We start from the raw sequence: 21,314 nt of genomic DNA on the forward strand, positions 1-21,314 counted from the left end.
AAAGACACGTATGATTTTGTCCAGAAAGTCAAAGGACTAAAAATTCCCCAAAAGGCCATCCTGTTCACTATGGATGTGGATGGCCTTTACACAAACATAGACATCCAAGAAGGAATTCAGGCCATTAAAAATATATTTAAAAAAAACCCAGACACCTCCAGGCCCGACAAAGAACTCATCCAATTATTAGAAATCAATTTAAACAGAAACGATTTCGAGTTCAATGGGGAATTTTTCCTGCAAGTTAAAGGCACAGCGATGGGCAAGAAGTTTGCCCCGGCCTACGCCAACATATTTATGGCAGAATGGGAGGCTTCGGCCTTATCCTGATGCCACAAACAGCCCCTTCACTATTTTAGGTACCTAGATGATATCTGGGGAGTATGGACTCACTCTGAAGACGGGTTCAAGGAATTTGTGGCGACACTAAATAACCATAACCCATCTATAAAATTAAAATCCACCACCAGTCACCTATCGGTAGACTTTCTGGACACCACAACTTACAAGGGTCCAGATTTCAACTCGTCACACAAATTGGACATCAAAGTCTTCTTCAAAGAAACCGACACGCATGCCCTACTACATAAAAGCAGTTTTCACCCCAAACACACTTACTCAGGCCTCGTCAAGTCGCAACTCCTGATGTTCCGTCGCATATGCACCCAGGAACGGGACTTCAGAGAAGCGACACGAATCCTCTTCAAAGCGCTCCGGCCCAGAGGATATAACAGGTCCTTCTCGAGAAAGGTTTTTAAATCATACTTGACAAGCAGGCCCCAGGCGGAGGGGACCGGCGTCCCCTTTGTCCTGACTTACTCCTCGGCCGCTCTGAAACTGACCAAAGAGGTAAAGTAAAACTTCCAGAACATATTGGGACAGACACAAATATTGAAGAACCACAGAGTTATTGTAGCATTAAGAATAAACAAAAGTTTACAAGACTATCTAATTAGAGCCAAACTCCATCCTCTTCACAACACGAAACAAAAACATCAGGGACAATATTTGGAACAAAAAAGATGCGTACAAAACAAGTTCACAAAAGAGGTTTTCAGTACTCACCAATCAGGAACGGTACACTGTAAAAACTGCATTTACCTCATCACCTGCAAACAATGTCGAGCTCAATATGTGGGAGAAACGGGCAACACCGTTCTGGTCAGAATGACGCTTAACATAAATACAACATTCTGAGAGGAAGAGAAAATAACACTTACCTGGTCCAACATTTTCTTAAACACGGATGGGAATCCTTCCGGGTCACGGTCCTACAGGCCAACCCGCAGTGGTCCGTGCCCCAGAGAAAAAGAGCAGAGAGAATTTGGATCAATAAATTAGGCACTATATATCCCCAAGGCCTGAATGAGAAGTGAATCCAGTCGAGTGAGCGACATTGATGGCCTGTGCACACTGGTTAGCGCCTACCCTCCTTAACTAACACTTCCTAACCCCTAAACCTAACCCCTAAACATAACCCCTAAACTTAACCCTATAACTTAACCCCTTAACCTAACCTCTTAACCTAACCCCTAAACTTAACCCCTTAACCTAACCCCTAAACTTAACCCCTTAACCTAACCCCTTAACCTAACCCCTAAACCTAACCCCTAAACCTAGCCCCCAACCCTTAACCGCTAACCCTTACCCTAAACCTAACCTAACCCTAACCCTTAACCTAACCCTAACCCTAACCCCTCGGACCCCCGGGGGCCAAACAGCAGCCAATGACTCCGTTTGGCCCGAAATTGACACCCACGCCTCGTCAGGGGCCCCTGTGGCCGTGTCTGGAGCCAAAAGGTCGCAGCTGCTCCAAATTTGACACGGTGGTAGTCCAGGGGTCCCTGGGTCAGGATCCAGGGTTTCAGGGTCCTAGGTGGGCCCTTTGGAGAGGGTCTTTCTGTCTATGAGTGGAAGAGGCCTTTGTGAGAGATTTTGAAAAAATAAGGTCAAAAATATTTCCTAGTATGTGGCAGTGGGGACCCTAGGCTACCAGGATGCGAAGTTTGGGGCCCCTTGGACCCCCGGGGGCCAAACAGCAGCCGATGACTCCGTTTGGCCCGAAATTGACACCCACACCTCGTCAGGGGCCCCTGGGGCCGTGACTGGAGCCTCGTGTCCCTTTGACCCGTTTTCATGCTTAATTGGCCCAAGTGTCAACGAACAGAATACATCGAATAGGTTGGAGGACGGACGTCTGGAAAGCAGGAGTCAAAAGGTCTAAAATATTTCCCTGCGCTCTTGGGACTCGTCCTCCTAGTATGTGGCAGTGGGGACCCTAGGCTACCAGGATGCGAAGTTTGGGGGCCCTCGGACCCCCGGGGGCCAAACAGCAGCCGATAACTCCGTTTGGCCCGAAATTGACACCCACGCCTCCTCAGGGGCCCCTGGGGCCGTGACTGGAGCCTCGTGTCCCTTCGACCCGTTTTCATGCTTAATTGGCCCAAGTGTCAACGAACAGCCTACGTCGAATAGGTTGCAGGACGGACGTCTGGAAAGCAGGGGTCAAAAGGTCGCAGCTGCTCCAAATTTGACACGGTGGTAGTCCAGGGGCCCCTGGGTCAGGATCCAGGGTTTCAGGGTCATAGGTGGGCCCTGAGTCTGTTTCCTAACCTTACCCTATATTTTCACTGGGCCCTTTGGAGAGGGTCTTTCTGTCTATGAGTGGAAGAGGCCTTTGTGAGAGATTTTGAAAAAATAAGGTCAAAAATATTTCCCTGCGCTCTAGGGACTCGTCCTCCTAGTATGTGGCAGTGGGGACCCTAGGCTACCAGGATGCGAAGTTTGGGGCCCCTCGGACCCCCGGGGGCCAAACAGCAGCCGATGACTCCGTTTGGCCCGAAATTGACACCCACGCCTCGTCAGGGGCCCCTGGGGCCATGACTGGAGCCTTGTGTCCCTTCGACCCGTTTTCATGCTTAATTGGCCCAAGTGTCAACGAACAGCCTACATTGAATAGGTTGCAGGATGGACATCTGGAAAGCAGGGGTCAAAAGGTCTAAAATATTTCCCTGCGCTCTAGGGATTCGTCCTCCTAGTATGTGGCAGTGGGGGCCCTAGGTTACCAGGATGCGAAGTTTGGGGGCCCTCGGACCCCCGGGGGCCAAACAGCAGCCGATGACTCCGTTTGGCCCGAAATTGACACCCACGCCTCGTCAGGGGCCCCTGGGGCCGTGACTGGAGCCTCGTGTCCCTTCGACCCGTTTTCATGCTTAATTGGCCCAAGTGTCAATGAACAGCCTACGTCGAATAGGTTGCAGGACGGACGTCTGGAAAGCAGGGGTCAAAAGGTCGCAGCTGCTCCAAATTTGACACGGTGGTAGTCCAGGGGCCCCTGGGTCAGGATCCAGGGTTTCAGGGTCATAGGTGGGCCCCGAGTCTGTTTCCTAACCCTACCCTATATTTTCACTGGGCCCTTTGGAGAGGGTCTTTCTGTCTATGAGTGGAAGAGGCCTTTGTGAGAGATTTTGAAAAAAGAAGGTAAAAAATATTTCCCTGTGCTCTAGGGACTCGCCCTCCTAGTATGTGGCAGTGGAGACCCTAGGCTACCAGGATGCGAAGTTTGGGGCCCCTCGGACCCCTGGGGGCCAAACAGCAGCCGATGACTCCGTTTGGCCCAAAATTGACACCCACGCCTCGTCAGGGGCCCCTGGGGCCATGTCTGGAGCCTCGTGTCCCTTCGACCCGTTTTCGTGCTTAATTGGCCCAAGTGTCTACGAACAGCCTACATCGAATAGGTTGCAGGACGGACATCTGGAAAACAGGGGTCAAAAGGTCAAAAATATTTCCCTGCGCTCTAGGGACTCGTCCTCCTAGTATGTGGCAGTGGGACCCTAGGCTACCAGGATGCGAAGTTTGGAGCCCCTCGGACCCCCGGGGGCCAAACAGCAGCCGATGACTCCGTTTGGCCCGAAATTGACACCCACGCCTCGTCAGGGGCCCCTGGGGCTGTGACTGGAGCCTCGTGTCCCTTCGACCCGTTTTCGTGCTTAATTCACCCAAGTGTCAACGAACAGCCTACGTCGAATAGGTTGCAGGACGGACGTCTGGAAAGCAGGGGTTAAAAGGTCGCAACTGCTTCAAATTTGACATGGTGGTAGTCCAGGGGCCCCTGGGTCAGGACCCTATATTTTCACTGGGCCCTTTGGAGAGGGTCTTTCTGTCTATGAGTGGAAGAGGCCTTTGTGAGAGATTTTGAAAAAATAAGGTCAAAAATATTTCCCTGCGCTCTAGGGACTCGTCCTCCTAGTATGTGGTAGTGGGGACCCTAGGCTACCATAATGCGAAGTTTGGGGCCCCTTGGACCCCCGGGGGCCAAACAGCAGCCGATGACTCCGTTTGGCCTGAAATTGACACCCACGCCTCGTCAGGGGCCCCTGGGGCCGTGACTGGAGCCTCGTGTCCCTTCGACCTGTTTTCCTGCTTAATTGGCCCAAGTGTCAACAAACAGCCTACATCGAATAGGTTGCAGGACGGACGTCTGGAAAGCAGGGGTCAAAAGGTCAAAATAGTTCCCTGCGCTCTAGGGACTCGTCCTCCTAGTATGTGGCAGTGGGGACCCTAGAATACCAGGATGCGAAGTTTGGGGCCCCTCGGACCCCTGGGGGCCAAACAGCAGCCGATGACTCCGTTTGGCCCGAAATTGACACCCACGCCTCGTCAGGGGCCCCTGGGGCCGTGACTGGAGCCTCGTGTCCCTTCGACCCATTTTCGTGCTTAATTGGCCGAAGTGTCAACGAACAGCCTACGTCGAATAGGTTGCAGGACGGACATCTGGAAAGCAGGGGTCAAAAGGTCGCAGCTGCTTCAAATTTGACACGGTGGTAGTCCAGGGGCCCCTGGGTCAGGATCCAGGGTTTCAGGGTCCTAGGTGGGCCCCGAGTTTGTTTCCTAACCCTACCCTATATTTTCACTGGCTAGGCACGAATAGGCTGTTCGTGGGACGTGAGGAAGACCACGGTGAACAGTAGTCACTTAGGTGGCGCTTTAGGCACAATGACGAAAAATAGGCACTTAGGTGGACGAATAGGCTGTTCGTGGGACGTGAGGAAGACCACGGTGAAGAGTAGCCACTTAGGTGGCGCTTTAGGCACAATGATGAAAAATAGGCACATAGGTGGATGAATAGGCTGTTCGTGGGACGAGAGGAAGACTGAGTAGTCACCTAGGTGGCACTTTAGGCTGATAGGTGGACGAAATAACGAAGGATAGGCGCCTGGGTGGACGAAATAGGCCGTTCGATGGACGTTCGTTTCATTCGCAGTGCAAGAGCGCCCCCGGTGGTGTCAACCAACAGCCTATTGCGCAATAACTGCGCCGTATGCGCAAATAGGGCCATAACGCCGACTCGCCATCCGCTTAAGTTGCAATTTGGATCCAAATTCATGCGTACGGTCCATCGCACCGCCTATGTGTCATATTGCAACTTATTTGAATGGGCCAACATCCGTCGAAGTGCCTAGGTTCCCTAACTCATACACTCCCCCCTGGCTCAACTGGGATTTATTTATTTATCCTTGGAAATTGGTTGTTTGATTGATTTTCTTTCATTTAGCTTTCTCTGTGGCAAAGGACAGCCTGCTCATTTATCTTGCCTCCTACAGAAAGCAGTAGAGGGTTTGTTTTTTTTTGCTCTTTCTTGACTGCAACATACAGAGTAGGAAAGTACAAACAAAGTGCAGTGCTTCCAAAATTTGGTGGACACATCCGAAAGAAAGCGTCCTGAGGTCATTTTTTAAGTAGAGAAGAGTTTTCTTTGGCCACTGGATTATTATTATGTGTTAAGCATATAATTGTGCAGCTGAGTATGCCCTCTTTTAGCAAACCACATGGAAGCTATGACACAGGTATGCAGAAAAAGGTATTGTGGACGACTCCTGTGAAATTGAATGACTAGAGAGGAGGCACATACCTTTTCAAAAAGATAAATAAATAAAAAGAGACAACGTCTGAGAGGAAAGGGCCTGTTGTCTCTTTTTAGAGCTGCAGTACAAGACATATTTTAATGATGGGAGAGCAGCATAAGGAGGCGTGCAGTGCGCGTGCTTTAAATGGCCTGCTGGTAGCCGCAGCCCTCGCTTACGGCCATTCCACCCTGTGCACCCCTGTGAATTAGACCAGTTGGTACAATCCAGGAAGTGTTTGGCTGCAGTAGGTGAGAGAGGCTCACCAAACTTTTTTTGTGTGTTTTTTGCGTTTAAATAAGTCTTTATTTCTATTAGTGGTTTGTTTTTTCTTTTGTTTAGTTTCTTCCTCCCAGCAGCTTGCGCTGTTGGGGAGAACTTCAGTATATTTTACGCTTTTTTTGTGTGTTTTTTTTTTGTTTTTGATCCTTTTGTTTATAATGGATGGATCCACGGTGACGGACATGGCAATGGCGGAGGAAATACGGCGTGGGAATGACAATGGACTGGCTAAAAGACAACGAGATGGTAAAGAAAAGGATAATGAAAGAAGAAAAGAGAGTGTGAAAAGAGTGTACTTGAAGGAAGCGACAGTGACAGTGGAAGTAGGACAATTGAAAGATGTGAGGGTGATAGACATTATTAATGCAGAGATGGAGCGGATTGGTGAAGGAAGGATACTAGCGGTCAGACCCAAACAAACTAAGGAGTACGAGGTGACGCTGGAACATGAAGAAGACACAGAGATGTTAATGGATGGGCTGACAATTAATGGAACTAACTTAGAGGTAAGGAGACTGCAAAACCGAGATTACATTGTCTCCTTCATGCATCTGCCTGTCTACATGGCTGATGAGGAGATTATTGATAAATTGGAAGGATGGGGAGTCTTCCCAATATCGAAAATAAAAAGACGAGTGTATCCGGGCACCAACATTGAGGCTGGAACAAGGTTTGTCAGAACACGTTTCCCAAAAGAAGTTGCCTCCCTCCCATACAGCAAAAGAATGGAAACGGCAGAGGGCCCACAATATTTCCGGGTGATGCACAGCCACCAGGTGAAGACCTATCGGCTGTGCATGAGCACGGACTATGTGGTGAAGGATTGCCCGGAGTTCAAATGTTTTAAGTGCGAGGAGAGGGGGCACTTCGCGAGAGACTGCAATGCAGTAAGGTGCCCGTATTATAATTTGTTTTTAAATAAGTGTGAGTGTGGGATGGGAAATGAGGAGGAGGAGGATAAACAGCAAGTGGACGAGCAGATGCATGAACGAGACAATGTGCAACGGGAAGAAAAAACAATACAAGAGGGCGAAACAACAGCGACCAAGGACACTGAATAGCATGAAAAAGAACATAATGATCAAGAGGAAGAATCACAACAGAACGAGGGAACTTGGACTCAGATGGTTTTAACAGAAAATGTGCAAAGTGCTTTGAAAGATGGGGAACAAAATGATCAAGGGAATAATGGACTGATGGATATACAACAGGATGTATTTGTAATAGATTTCGACGAACAACCGGTTAGAATGGAAAGTGAAGAGGAGGAACAAAAGGAAGACAAACAAGCGAAATCATCGAAAAGAAGAAGGCCAATAAAGGTAACACCAAATTTAGACACTGCCAGGAAAAAAGTAATTAAAAAAGACTCTATGGAGACTGGGAATAAGTTTGATGTGCTAAAGGACTTGAAGGAGATGGACTAAGATGATGGATCTTATCAAAATTCTTATATGTTTTATGCTGTTAAGAATTGTTAATTTTAATGCCAGAGGACTTTTAGATATAAGAAAATTTGACAAAATGAAGGAAATGTGCAAAAGTGAAGATGTGATTTTATTACAAGAGACTAACTGGAGGGAAAGTTTTATGACTGAAATAATGAAAAGGTGGAATGGAGAGATCTTATATAATAATGGGGATGATAGGTATGGCAGAGGTGTAGCGGTTTTAATAAAGGAAAACAGTGGTGTAACGTAAGAAAATATACAATGATGAAGAAGGGAAATGCATGGCTGTAGAAATGGTCTTTGAAGGAAAAGCAATAGTTGTGGTTAATGTTCATGCGTCAAACGAAGAGAATGAAACGAAAGAGTATTTTAGTGTTTTAAGAGAATTTTTAAAGGAATACAGAGAAGTTATTATGATGGGTGATTTTAATACTGTTTTTATCAAAATTGAAATGGGTGAGGGAATGGTTTTTAGAAATGACAAAGGAAGAAAAGAGTTGGAATTATTAATAGAAGAAAACAACATGATTGATATATGGCGAGAAAGAAATGGAAAAATTTGAGAATATTCAAGGAGGCAATTAGTGGGGAATTTTATGTGCAAAACAAGAATTGATTTTATATTATGTACAAGAACGTGGAAGGTTTTATTGATAGTATTAAATATGAGGACTCAAGCTTAAGTGATCACAAACCAATTTTTATACAAATAGACTGGAGTTCTGTGAAAAGAGGGCCGGGAGTTTGGATTTTAAATACAGAGATTTTAAAGAATGAAGGTTATGTTTTGAGTGTTAAAGAAATTATTGAAATGGAAAAGAAGAACGAAATGTACATTGAAGATAAAAGAATATGGTGGGAAAATACTAAATATTTAGTTAAAAAGTTTACAATAAAGTACTGCAAGTTAATACAGAAAAGCAAGAGAAACAAGGAGAGAGAAACAAGGGAAAAATTTTAAAAAGAAGTAAATGAGAATGGGGAGATATACAAAAAATAAAAGAACTAGAGGGAATATTGAAAGAAATGGAAGAGGACAAATATGAGGGAGCAAGACTAAGAAGTAAGGCAAAATACACAGTGGAGGGCGAAAAATGTACAAAGTTTTTCTTTAATCTAGAAAAAAGTAGAGGGAAAGCGAAAATGATAAAAGAAATAAGAGGAAATAATGGAGTAGTTGTAGAAACAAACGAGGAAATTCTCAAAGAAATAAAAGCATACTATGAGAATTTGTTTAGTGCAGAGGGAGTGAAAGAAGAAGAGAAACTGGAGTTATTGAAAGAAATAAAAACAACAGTTGGGGAACAAGACAAAAAAGAGTGTGATAGAGAGATAAGTGAAGAAGAGATAAAAAGAGCAATAAGTGAGCTAAACAAAAAGAAAAGTCCAGGTATAGATGGTTTGGGGAGTGAATTTTATATAGTTTTAAAAGATTTTTTAGCTAGCATTTTAAAAGAAGTATATGCGGATATTTTTAACAAAGGAGAACTGAACCAAAGAATGGGAATCGGTTTAATGAAATTGATATACAAGCGAAAAGGAGAGAAGATAGATTTGAAGAATTACAGACCAATTACGATGTTGAATACTGACTTAAAGGTTTTGTCTAAACTTTTAGCCAACTGATTGAGGAAAGTAATGCCGAATATAATTAAAACCAACCAAGTGTACAGAGTGAAAGAGACATAGCAGATACAACAATAAGTATAAAAGATACGATAAGATACATACATGACAAGAACAAAGAAGGGTATATAATTAGTTTAGATTTCGAAAAAGCGTTTGACAGAGTGGAACATGATTTTTTATTTGGTATTTTAAAAAGTTTTGGTTTTGGAGGAAATTTTATTAAATGGATAAAAATGTTATACAAAGGAGCAGTAACAAAAATGAAATGTAATGGCTTTTTAACACAGTGTTTTAAAGTTACTAGATCAATAAGGCAAGGATGTCCACTCTCAGATCTTTTATATTCTTTAGTTTCTGAACCACTAGGTCTGGCCATAAAACAAGAAAAGGGAATTAAGGGAATAAGTGATGAGGGAGAAAAGAACAAAATATTTCAGTATGCGGATGATACTACAGTGATAGTAAAGGATCTAGAGAGTGTTAAAAAAGCAATGAGAATTGTGGAGATGTTTTGTAAGGGATCAGAAGCTAAAGTAAATGGAGAAAAAGCAGTGTATATGAGATTTGGAGGGGCAAAAGATTTAACAAATAGCTTTGCTTTTAAGGAAACAAAAGAAATAAAGATTTTAGAATAGAGAGGAGGCACTTACCTTTTCAAAAAGAGAAATAAATAAAAATAGACAATGTCTGAGAGGAAAGGGCCTGTTGTCTCTTTTTTAGAGCTGCAGTACAAGACATATTTTAATGATGGGACAGCAGCATAAGGATGCGCGCAGTGCGCTTGCTTTAAATGGCCTGCTGGTAGCCGCAGCACTCGCTTACGGCCATACCACCCTGTGCAGGCCCGAACTCGTCTGATCTCGGAAGCCAAACAGGGCTGGGCCTGATTAGTACTTGGTTGGGAGACTTCCTGGGAATACCAGGTGCTGTAAGATTTTGCTTTTCCTTGTTTGTTTTAACTCATACACTCAACTGGGATTTATTTATTTATCCTTGGAAATTGGTTGTTTGATTGATTTTCATTCATTTAGCTTTCTCTGTGGCAAAGGACAGCCTGCTCATTTATCTTGCCTCCTACAGAAAGCAGTAGAGGGTTTTTTTTTTTGCTCTTTTTTTACTGCAACATACAGAGTAGGAAAGTACAAACAAAGTGCAGTTCTTCCAAAATTTGGTGGACACATCCGAAAGAAAGCGTCCTGAGGTCATTTTTTAAGTAGAGAAGAGTTTTCTTTGGCCACTGGATTATTATTATGTGTTAAGCATATAATTGTGCAGCTGAGTATGCCCTCTTTTAGCAAACCACATGGAAGCTATGACACAGGTATGCAGAAAAAGGTATTGTGGACGACTCCTGTAAAATTGAATGAATAGAGAGGAGGCACTTACCTTTTCAAAAAGAGAAATAAATACAAATAGACAATGTCTGAGAGGAAAAGGCCTGATGTCTATTTTTTAGAGCTGCAGTACAAGACATATTTTAATGATGGGAGAGCAGCATAAGAATGCGTGCAGTGCGCTTGCTTTAAATGGCCTGCTGGTAGCCGCAGCACTCGCTTACGGCCATCCCACCCTGTGCAGGCTAGAGGGAGCTAGTGAGCAATTGGGAGTTTTGGCTGCAGTTGGAGAGGAAGGCTCTCCTCCATTTTGTGTTTTTTTTTGGGGGGTTTGTTTTTTAGTTTTTTGTCTGTTTAAACCACCTAAAAGCAGCTTTTGCTGGCTGGAATGTGGTTATTTTTATTATTTCTCAAAAATGGATGGACTAATGGCAAATGACACTGGACTGGATAGAGGAACACGCATGGCAAACGACACTGGACTGGCTCGAGGAACACGCACGGCAAACGACACTGGACTGGATAGAGGAACACGCACGGCAAACGACATTGGACTGGAGAAAAGACAACGAGATGGCAGTGGAATCAATCGAGATGTAAGGAAAGAAGATGTAAAGAGAGTGTACTTAAAAGAAGCAACTGTAACGGTGGATGTAGGATATGTGAAAGACGCAAAGGCGGTGGACATCATTAAAGCGGTGACGGAGCAGATTGGAGAAGGAAGGATTTTAGCAGTCAGACCCAAAAGAGTGAAGGAATACGAGGTAACACTGGAACACGAGGATGACATAGAGCTTTTAATGGATGGACTGAAAATAAAGGGCATTGACTGTGAGGTAAAAAGACTACAAAACAGAGAGTATGTCGTCTCCTTCATGCATTTACCAGTTTACACTGCTGACGAGGAAATTTTAAGCAAATTGGAGGGATGGGGAGTAACCCCCATCTCAAAAGTTAAACGAAGAATGTATCCAGGCACTAGTATTGAGGACGGGACAAGGTTTGTTAAAACACGTTTCCTGAAAGAAGTTGCCTCCCTCCCGTACAGCACAAAAATAGAGACGGCGGAGGGCCCACAATATTTCCGGGTGATGCACAGCCACCAGGTGAAGACCTGTTGGCTGTGCATGAGCCCGGACCTTGTGGTAAAGGATTGTCCGGAATTTAAGTGTTATAAGTGCGAGGAGAGGGGGCACTTCGCGAGACACTGCAACGCGGTAACGTGCCCGGATTGCAAATTGGTTTTAAACAGGTGTGAGTTTTGGATGGGGAGAGAGGAGGAGGAGCAGCAAGTAGACGGGCAAATGCATGAATGAAGAGCGAGAAGAGGAATTAAGAAGATTACAAAACAATGAATCAACAGGAAATAAAGATACTGAGGATCAAGGGGAAGCATATAATGGACATGAAATACAAACACAACAAGAGGAGGAAACACAGATGGACTTGACTGAAAGTTTGGAAAGTGCCCAAATGGGTTTGACTGAAAGTTTGCAAAGTGAGTTGGACAATGTGGAACTTAATGATCAAAGGAATAAAGAACAACCGGCTGTAAAGGAAAGTGAAGGGGGACAAGAAGAAGAAGATAAACAACTGAAGTCAACTAAAAGAAGAAGATCAATGAAGGTAATGCCCAATTTAGAGACTGCTAGAAAAAAAACGCTTAAAAAGGACTCAATTGAGACTGGGAATAAGTATGATGTGTTAAAGGATCTGGAGGAGAATGAACTGATATGATGGGTTTTATCAATGTTTTTATAGTTTTCATGCTTTTAAGAATCGTTACTTTTAATTCTAGAGGACTTTTAGACATAAGCAAATTTAAAAAGTGAAAGAAATGTGTAAAGGAGAGGATGTGATTTTTTTTACAAGAAACTAACTGGAGAGAAGGGGTTATAAGTGAAATAAGCAAAAGATGGAATGGGGAAATTATATTTAGCAACGGGGATGGTAGAATGGGTAGAGGAGTGGCAGTCTTAATAAAAGAAAACAGAGGTGTAACATGTAAAACAGTGTATAAGGATAATGATGGGAAATGTATAGCGGTGGAAATGGAGTATGAAGAGAAGAAAGTAATTGTAGTAAATGTACACGCTCGTACAGAAGAGAAAGAAAAGAAAGGCTATTTTAATGGAATGAGGGAATTTTATAAAAAACACAAAGAAGTTATTATGATGGGTGATTTTAACACGGTTTTTAGTAAATTAGAAATGGCAGAGGGAATGGTTTTTAAAGTGGATCAAGGAAGGAAAGAATTGAAAGTGCTAATGGAAGAAAACAATATGATTGATATATGGAGAGAAAGAAATGAAAAGGAAAAAGAATATTCAAGGAGACAATTGGTTGGGAATTTTATGTGTAAAACAAGAATAGATTTTATTTTATGTAGCAGAAATATAGAGGGTTTTATCTGAAAAATAAAATATGTAGAAACAAGCTTAAGTGATCACAAGCCAATTTTTATACAAATAGACTGGAGTACAATGAAAAGAGGGCCGGGAGTATGGGTTTTAAACACAGAGGTTTTAAAGAATGAAGATTATGTTTTAAGTATAAAGGAAATCATTGAAAAGGAAAAAGAAAATGGAATGTACATGGAAGATAAAAGAATATGGTGGGAAAATGTGAAGTATTTAATCAAAAAGTTTACCATAAAATATTGTGGGATAATTCAGAGATGCAAAAAGGGTAAGTAAAGAGGAATAAGAGAACAACTAGAAATGGAATTGAATACGAAGGAAAAAGATCTACAAAAAGTAAAAGAAACAGAGGGAAAACTGAAAGAAATAGAAGAGAAGAAATATAACGGGGCACGATTAAGAAGCAAAGCAAAGTACACAGTAGAAGGAGAGAAATGTACTAAGTTTTTTTTGACTCGGAAAGAAGAAGGGGAATGTCACAAACAATTAAAGGAATACAAAGGGAAGATGGAGAGATAGTGGAAACAAATGAGGAGATATTAAAAACAATAAAAGCATATTATGAAAAGCTATTTAAAGCAGGAGTAAAAGATGAAGAAACAATTAAAGACAAAAGTAGGCGAGGATGACAAAAAAAGAGTGTGACCTAGAGATAAGAGAAGAAGAGATCAAAAGAGCAATAAGTGAACTGAATAAAAGGAAAAGTCCAGGCATTGATGGTTTAGGGAATGAATTGTACATAACCTTTAGATATTTTTTAACCGGTATTTTAAAAGAAGTATATGAAGAGATTTTTAAGAAAGATGAAATGAATCAGAGAATGGGGAAGGGATTAATTAAGTTGATATATAAAAGAAAAGGAGAAAAAGTAGACTTAAAAAATTATAGACCAATTACAATGCTGAATACAGATTTGAAAATTTTAACAAAAGTTTTAGCCAACAGATTAAAAGAGGTAATGCCAACCATAATCAAAACAAATCAAGTATATGAAGTGAAAGGGAAGGATATAGCAGACACAACAATAAGTATAATAGATAGAATAAGGTATATGAAAGAAAAAAACAGGGATGGATATGTTATTAGTTTGGATTTTGAAAAGGCCTTTGACAGAGTAGAACATGATTATTTATTTGAGATTTTAAGTGGGTATGGGTTTGGGGAAAGTTTTATCAAATGGATAAAAATTGTATATAAAGGAGCACTAACAAGAGTAAAATGTAATGGTTTTTTAACAGAATGTTTTAAATTAACTAGGTCAATAAGACAAGGATGTCCACTATCAGCACTTTTATACTCACTAGTTGCAGAACCTTTTGGATTATCTGTTAAAAGAGATAAAGAAGTAAGAGGGATAGACATTGAAGAGAATGGGGAAATGAAAAAATATTTCAATATGCAGACGATATAATGATAATGGTTAAGGATATAAAGAGTGTTAAAAAAGCAATGGAAGTTGTACAGACGTTTTGTAGGGGATCAGGGAGCAAGATAAATGAAGAGAAAACAGTATATATGAGATTTGGAGGGGCGAGTGTTTTAGCAAATTATTTTAAGTTTAAAGAATCAAATGAAATAAAGATCTTAGGTGTTTTAATAGGGAAAGACAAAAAATATGTTGAAGAAGTAATGTGGGAAGAAATACTAGGAGGAATTGAAAGAAGGTTAAACTTTTGGAAACTGAGGACTTTAAGTTTAAAGGGGAAAGTTTTAATTGTAAATGTTTTAATGGTAGCAAAGTTATGGTATGTTTTATATGAGACTTCTATGCCAATGTGGGTGGAAAAAAGGTTGAAAAAATGTTTTTTGGATTTTATATGGGATGGAAAACCTCCAAGAATTGCATACGATACTATAATAGGAGAAGTAGGAAAGGGAGGGATGGGATTGATAGACGTGGAACAAAGAAAAAATAGCTTAAGAGTTAAAGTAATAAAAAAGTATCTAGATGAGAAAAGTAAAACAGCATGGAAAAAGACAATGGAATATTTTTTAAATAAATGTGGGAATTTTAATTTGGGAGATAATATTTTATGGATGAAAACTAAGAATTGGATGGTGAAAGGAATGCCAGATTTTTACAGAGAATTGATGAGTGCTTGGGGGAAATTTTTAACTATTGTTAATTTTAATCCTCAAGGTAGAGAGAGCATTTTAAATCAGCCTTTGTTCTTAAACAGCGGCATTTTAAATCAGGGGAATGTGATTTTTTTAAAGAAATGGTGGGATGTTGGGATCACAAGAGTTAGAGATATTTTATATGAATTTAAAGAGGGATTTTTACCATTACAGTATATAATAGATACAATGGAAGTGGCAAAAGAGGACTTTAATGAACAAGAACTACAAAATAAGTATGAAATAATGAAAGAAGCAATACCCAAAGAGTGGATAAAAAGAATAGAAGATATGGAGGAAGAGAAACTAGGGAAAGAAGTACATGTAAAGTTGGGAGAAAAACTATATGCTTTTAATGAATGTACTGTGAAAATGTTTTACTGTTTTTTTAGAGAGGGGGTTTTTAGGAAACCAAAAGCCAATGAGTACTGGGTACAGAAATACAAAGATCTAAAAGAAGAGGATATATGGAATAGCATGAAAGGTATAATGATAGACGTAAAATTGGAGAGTTTTGAATATTTAATCAGACACAGAGCAATTTTTACTGACGTTATTTTAAAAAAATTCACATGGAACTAAGTGAAATATGTAAAGTTTGTAATGGGGAGATGAAAGTTTTTACACTTGTTTTTAAATTGTAGAGAACTGGAAGATTTTAAGGAAAAGGGTAAAAGATTGATTGAAATGTTGAGAGGGAATTAAATGAGAAGACTGTAGAATGGAACAGAGTGGTGATGTTTGGGATGGAAGAAAAGGGTAAAAACAAAAGTTTTATTAATCTGTGTGTGATGCTAATGAAAAGTGCAATATGGGAGAGAAGAATTGTAGCAAAAAAGGAAAAAATCGTGTTGGATGTTTGGATTGTTCTTAAAAGGAAAACCGAATTGTATATTGAAGTATTGTATGAGTATTTCAAATGTGAAAATAAGTTGGATGTTTTTTATGGTGTTTTTACCCCAAACGTTTGTGGTGTTTTAAAGGATCTAATGTGGAAGTTGCCTGGAAGTGAAGGAGATTTTTTAATTATGTAAATGATATGTGATGTAGAATTATGTAAATGATATGTGATTCTCGAGTGGTCACCGCCCCCTGAGCAGGCACCCAACAGACTCGACGGCTGCTTTCTTCAAAGCCATCGCCGCTCTACACCCACGGCCCGGGCCGCTCCCTTCCTGCCGGAATTACACACGGAGCTTGCAAAGTCGTGGAACGCTCCTTTTTCAGCCAGGTCCCATTCCCACGTCTCCACCTCTCTCGCGTCGGTGGACGGCGCCACTGAGAGAGGCTACTCCTCCATCCCCCCGGTCGAGGACTCGGTAGCAGCACACCTTTGTCCGCCCTCCGCGAGATGGCGTGGACAGATGGCCAGTGCTCCCGTCTAAGGCCTGCAGAGCGACTTCCGTCTATGTTGGCCGCGCCTATTCCGCCACCGGACAAGCCGCATCTGCTCTGCACTCAATGGCCGTTTTATAGATCCTACAAGCAGACCTTCTTTGGGAGTGGGATGAGAAAGGCAGGCACCCAGAGGCTGTTACAGATCTACGAAGCGCAACAGACCTCGCCCTTCGCACTACCAAAGCTGCAGCCCAAGCTCTAGGGAAGTGCATGGCCTCGCTGACTGTGACCGAGAGACACTTGTGGCTAACACTAGCCGACATGGGAGAAGCAGAGCGCTCCACGTTCCTCAACGCACCGCTCTCTCCGACCGGTCTCTTCGGCTCCGCGGTGAGTGGCATTGTTGACCGCTTCTCAGAAGTCCAGAAAGCCACCCAAGCCATGAACCTCTTCCTGCCGCGTCGCTTAGCTCCTCTGCAGGCCGCTCATGTGATCAGCCTCCTGCACGAGCCTCTTCACAGCGCCCAGTTCAACAAACTCAGACTTCTCAGCATCGACAGGGCGGCCGCCCTCGATCAGCGCTCAGACAGCCGCCGCGAGACCGCCGCCTCAGCGGGCCTCGATCTAAGGTAACGCTGAAACCCGAGCAGCCGAAGTCTTCCTAACTGTGTTGAACAAGCGACGGCTCAGTCCCGCCGTGGTCGGACCACCGTCAAAGCTTCAGCCCCTGTCAGTCCCCTTCTCTCAGGCTACTGCAGTGGTGAATTTAGCAGCCAACAAGCCGGTGACACTGCCCGCTTGCTCTGCACTCAAACGCCGTTTTCACGGCGACCCAAATAAATCTTGTAGAGAGCAAACATGTCTTATGTGTAGAAAATGTGCCCACAACCCAGTGTTCACCCCTACACACAAGCATAACACATCCCGTGTCCCTATCAGAGCACGCTCTCATAAAGCGGTTACTGAACCGCTCGAGCGTCAGAGTCAATGAAGGCGCCCACAAATGCGTCGTGCGCCCATTCTCTGGCCGCTCTGTCACACGACCAGCCCTATGTGTAGAAAATGTGCCCACAATCCAGTGTTCACCTCTACACACAAGCACTGCATGTCTCGTGTCCCCACCAGAGCACACTCACATAAAGCGGTTACTGAACCGCTCGAACGCTTAGTCAATAAATGCGCTCACGAATACGTAGTGCGCGCCCATTCTCTGCCCGCTCTGTTACACGGCCAGCAAACATTCCTCTGTGTGTAAGTCCCGTGCTCGTGACTATGCTTGCGCATCACGTAACAGATGTGACTCTTTCCCCATTCATTCCAATCGGAAGTCACTCACAAAACAGCCTGTTCATGCTGTCTGCGAGCAATCATGCATAAACACACTAAACACGCTCACACATTTTGTTCAGCTCTGTGTGCGGCAATCAGAGCGAATTGGCCATTCACCCTCTAGCGTTACGCTTCAAAGCGTGGGAAGCTATTCCAGGGATATCCAAGTGGGTGTTAAGCACAATACAACAGGGCTATTTGCTACAGTTCGATCGCCGCCCTCCTCGCTTCAGAGCTGCTCGAAACCACTGTGAACACGGAAGCAGCGTGCATGCTTCATTCAGAAATAGCAAGCCTTCTGTGCAAAAGGGCCATAGAGAAAGTGCCACCCTCTCTGAGCGAAGTCGGGGCTTTACAGCCGTTATTTTCTTGTTCCCAAGAAAGACGGCGACCTCAGACCCATATTAGATCTCAGGGTTTTGAACAAGGTGCTTGCAAAAAGACCGTTCAAAATGCTCACAATCAGGAAACTGCTCGCGCATGTGCGCCAGGGGACTGGTTTATTTCTCTCGATCTGAAAGATGCATACTTTCAGATTCAGATAAATCCCGTCACAGGCCATTCTTGAGATTCGCCGACGGCCAGGTTTATCAATACACCGTCCTTCCGTTCGGCCTGTCCTTAGCACCCGTACTTTCACGAAGTGCATGGATGCGGCGCTCGCACCCCTGCGGAGTCAGGGTTTGCGAATTTTGAACTATTTGGACGACTGGCTGATTATGGCACAGTCACATATGGAGCTTCTGTCTCACAGAGCAGTTCTCCTCAGCCATCTGAACAGTTTGGGTCTTGCAGTCAATTGGACCAAGAGCTCACTACAGCCCAGTCAGACAATTTCCTTCCTTGGAATAGAACTAGACTCGTGGCAATGACGGCTCGCTTATCTACACAGCTGCGCCGTGTTCAGCGACTAGCCGCATCTTTTCAGATGAACAGCCTCACGCCTCCAAATTCCAGAGAGTGCTAGGTTACATGGCCTCAGCCGCAGCAGTACTTCAGCTGGGTTTACTGCACATGCGCCCGCTTCAGCATTGGCTAAACACCCGCGCGTCTCGCCGGGCTTGGGCCACAGGCCGCCAGCCCATCAAGGTGACTCAGACCTGTATTTCAGCTCTGCAGCCCTGGACAGTGGCCGAATGGTATCAGCGGGGAGTGACAATGGGAGCTGTATCTCGCCGAAAAGTCATCTCGACAGACGCGTCCAACACGGGTTGGGGCGCGGTCTCGCGAGGGCTCTCCGGTTTTCGGCCTATGGTCAGTTCAGGAAAAGCTCCTTCACATAAATTGTCTGGAAATGATAGCGGTCGAGTACGCGCTGCGTGCGCTTTCTCCCGGTCATTCAGGGTCACCACGTCCTGGTCCGTTCGGACAACAGATCTGTGGTATCCTACCTAAACCGTCAGGGCAGTGTCAGATCCAGGAACCTATTCCATCTGACCGAAACGCATACTGAGTTGGTCCCAGTGCCACCTGCGCTCGCTGAGGGTGACGCGCGTGCCAGGCCACCTGAACGACGGCCCGGACAGACTGTCCAGAGACAATATTCCCCAGGGGAATGGTCCCTGCACGCTCAAACAGTCCAGACGTTATGGCACCTATTCGGCAGAGCAGAGATAGACCTCTTTAGCGTCCAAAGAGAACTCTCACTGCCCAATATTTTTCTCGAAGCGAGGACCAGCTGGCCCAGGACTGGCCCAGACGCCCGCTTTACGCCTTCCCTCCTGTCTCGCTATTGCCACAGGTAATGCAGAGGATCAGGGAAACGCGTCACTCAGTGCTCCTCATAGCCCCGCGTTGGGAGAATCAGACATGGTTCCCGGAGCTTACGCAGCTGTCACTGACAGCGCCGTGGCCCATCCCAATGAGAGCAGATCTCCTCTCTCAAGCTCGCGGCACAATCTGGCATCCCCACCCAGAGCGCTGCATGCGTGGGTGATCAATGACTACCCGTCGCTCTGCCAGAAGGAGTAATAAACACCATCATACATGCTAGAGCCCCTTCCACAAGAAGACTCTATGCGTCAAAATGGTCTGTGTTCTCAAAATGGTGCACCGACAGAGACCTGGACCCGTGGACATGTGGGGTGTCGTCGCTGCTCGTATTTCTACAAGAGCTGCTGGATAAGGGCAGATCCCCATCCACGCTCAAAGTGTATGTGGCGGCCATTGCGGCGTTCGCTGAACCCCTGCACGGCCAGTCATGGGGTAAAAATGAGCTGGTCATCCGCTTCCTCAGGGGAGCTAGAAGGATGAACCCCGCGCCTCCATCGGTTCCTATCTGGGATCTTTCTATAGTTCTCGAAACTATGAAAGCCCCCTTTCGAACCACTTCAATCCGTGGATTTGAAATACCTTTCACTCAAAACCGTTTTTCTGACTGCCCTGTCATCAGTCAAACGTGTGGGAGACCTTCACGCGCTGTCTGTCAGCGCTGCGTGTCTTGAGTTTGGACCAAGTGACTCCAAGGTCATTTTAAAGCCTAGACACGGCTATGTTCCCAAGGTGATCGGTACTCCTTTCAGAGCTCAGGTTATTTCCCTATCGGCGCTGCCAGCACCGATAGCTGAACGCGACGCCAATCTCCTTTGCCCGGTCAGAGCACTGAGATTGTATACTGCGCGCTCCGCCGCTTTCAGACGCTCTGAGCAGCTTTCGTTTCGCTCGAGGGCGCACCAAAGGTCTCGCCTCCTCGAAACAGACACTATCTAGATGGATAGTGGACGCTATTGCTGCTGCATACGCGTCAAAAGACCTGCCATGCCCGTTGGGCATTAGGGCTCACTCCACTAGAGGCATGGCATCCTCGTGGGCATGGTCCAGCGGGATTTCCATTCATGACATATGTGTGGCAGCGGGATGGACTTCCCCCTCCACCTTTGTCAGATTTTACAATATGGAAACTACTAGCGGTTTAATACGCTACAGCTCCCCTCGTGAGCTGCACTGATGGGACACATTCCACACAGACCGGCACCGCCGCTCTGTCGTTCCCTTCCCACTATGTGCTTATGTATTACACAATCAATGACCCGCATTCTTGCCGGCCAAATATTATTTCCCCACTCATAAGGGCTCCCCGGTCCCCCTTAATTCCCTGGGGCTCATACAGTGGATGCATGGCGCGCATAGCGTTGACAATGGGTTCCCGTAGCGTAAGCTAGCTTAGAGAACCTCTCGTGAAGAGAACGTGATCGGTTACCTAACGTAACCTCGGTTCTCTCTAGATGAGGGAACGAGTATTGCGTGAGCCGGCCGTGCTCGCGCCACGAGCGACTTTTCGCTTCAGTCAATGAAAACCAGGGTTCCAGCCTACGAATTACGCTTATATGCACTCAAGTCACGCCCATTTTGGCGGGCTTTGATGCAGTGAGCGCGGACGCCTCTCATTGGATGCGAGTTCAGCCCAAGCTCGTCTATAGGCTGCAGCAGTTGCCGCAGAGCAACCTATGAGCTCGCTAGCTAGCCCGCTCAAGGTCTGCAGCTGCCGCACTGCGTTGACAATGGATACAA

General features: G+C 44.6%; 1 pseudogene; it reads left to right on the plus strand.

Annotated features, from left to right (window-relative positions):
* Positions 1-10,081: 10,081 nt before the first annotated feature.
* Positions 10,082-10,200, plus strand: LOC127629358 (uncharacterized; annotated as a pseudogene).
* Positions 10,201-21,314: the final 11,114 nt, after the last annotated feature.

The sequence above is a fragment of the Xyrauchen texanus genome, chromosome 35 (assembly GCF_025860055.1).
Source record: "Xyrauchen texanus isolate HMW12.3.18 chromosome 35, RBS_HiC_50CHRs, whole genome shotgun sequence".
NCBI lineage: Eukaryota > Metazoa > Chordata > Actinopteri > Cypriniformes > Catostomidae > Xyrauchen > Xyrauchen texanus.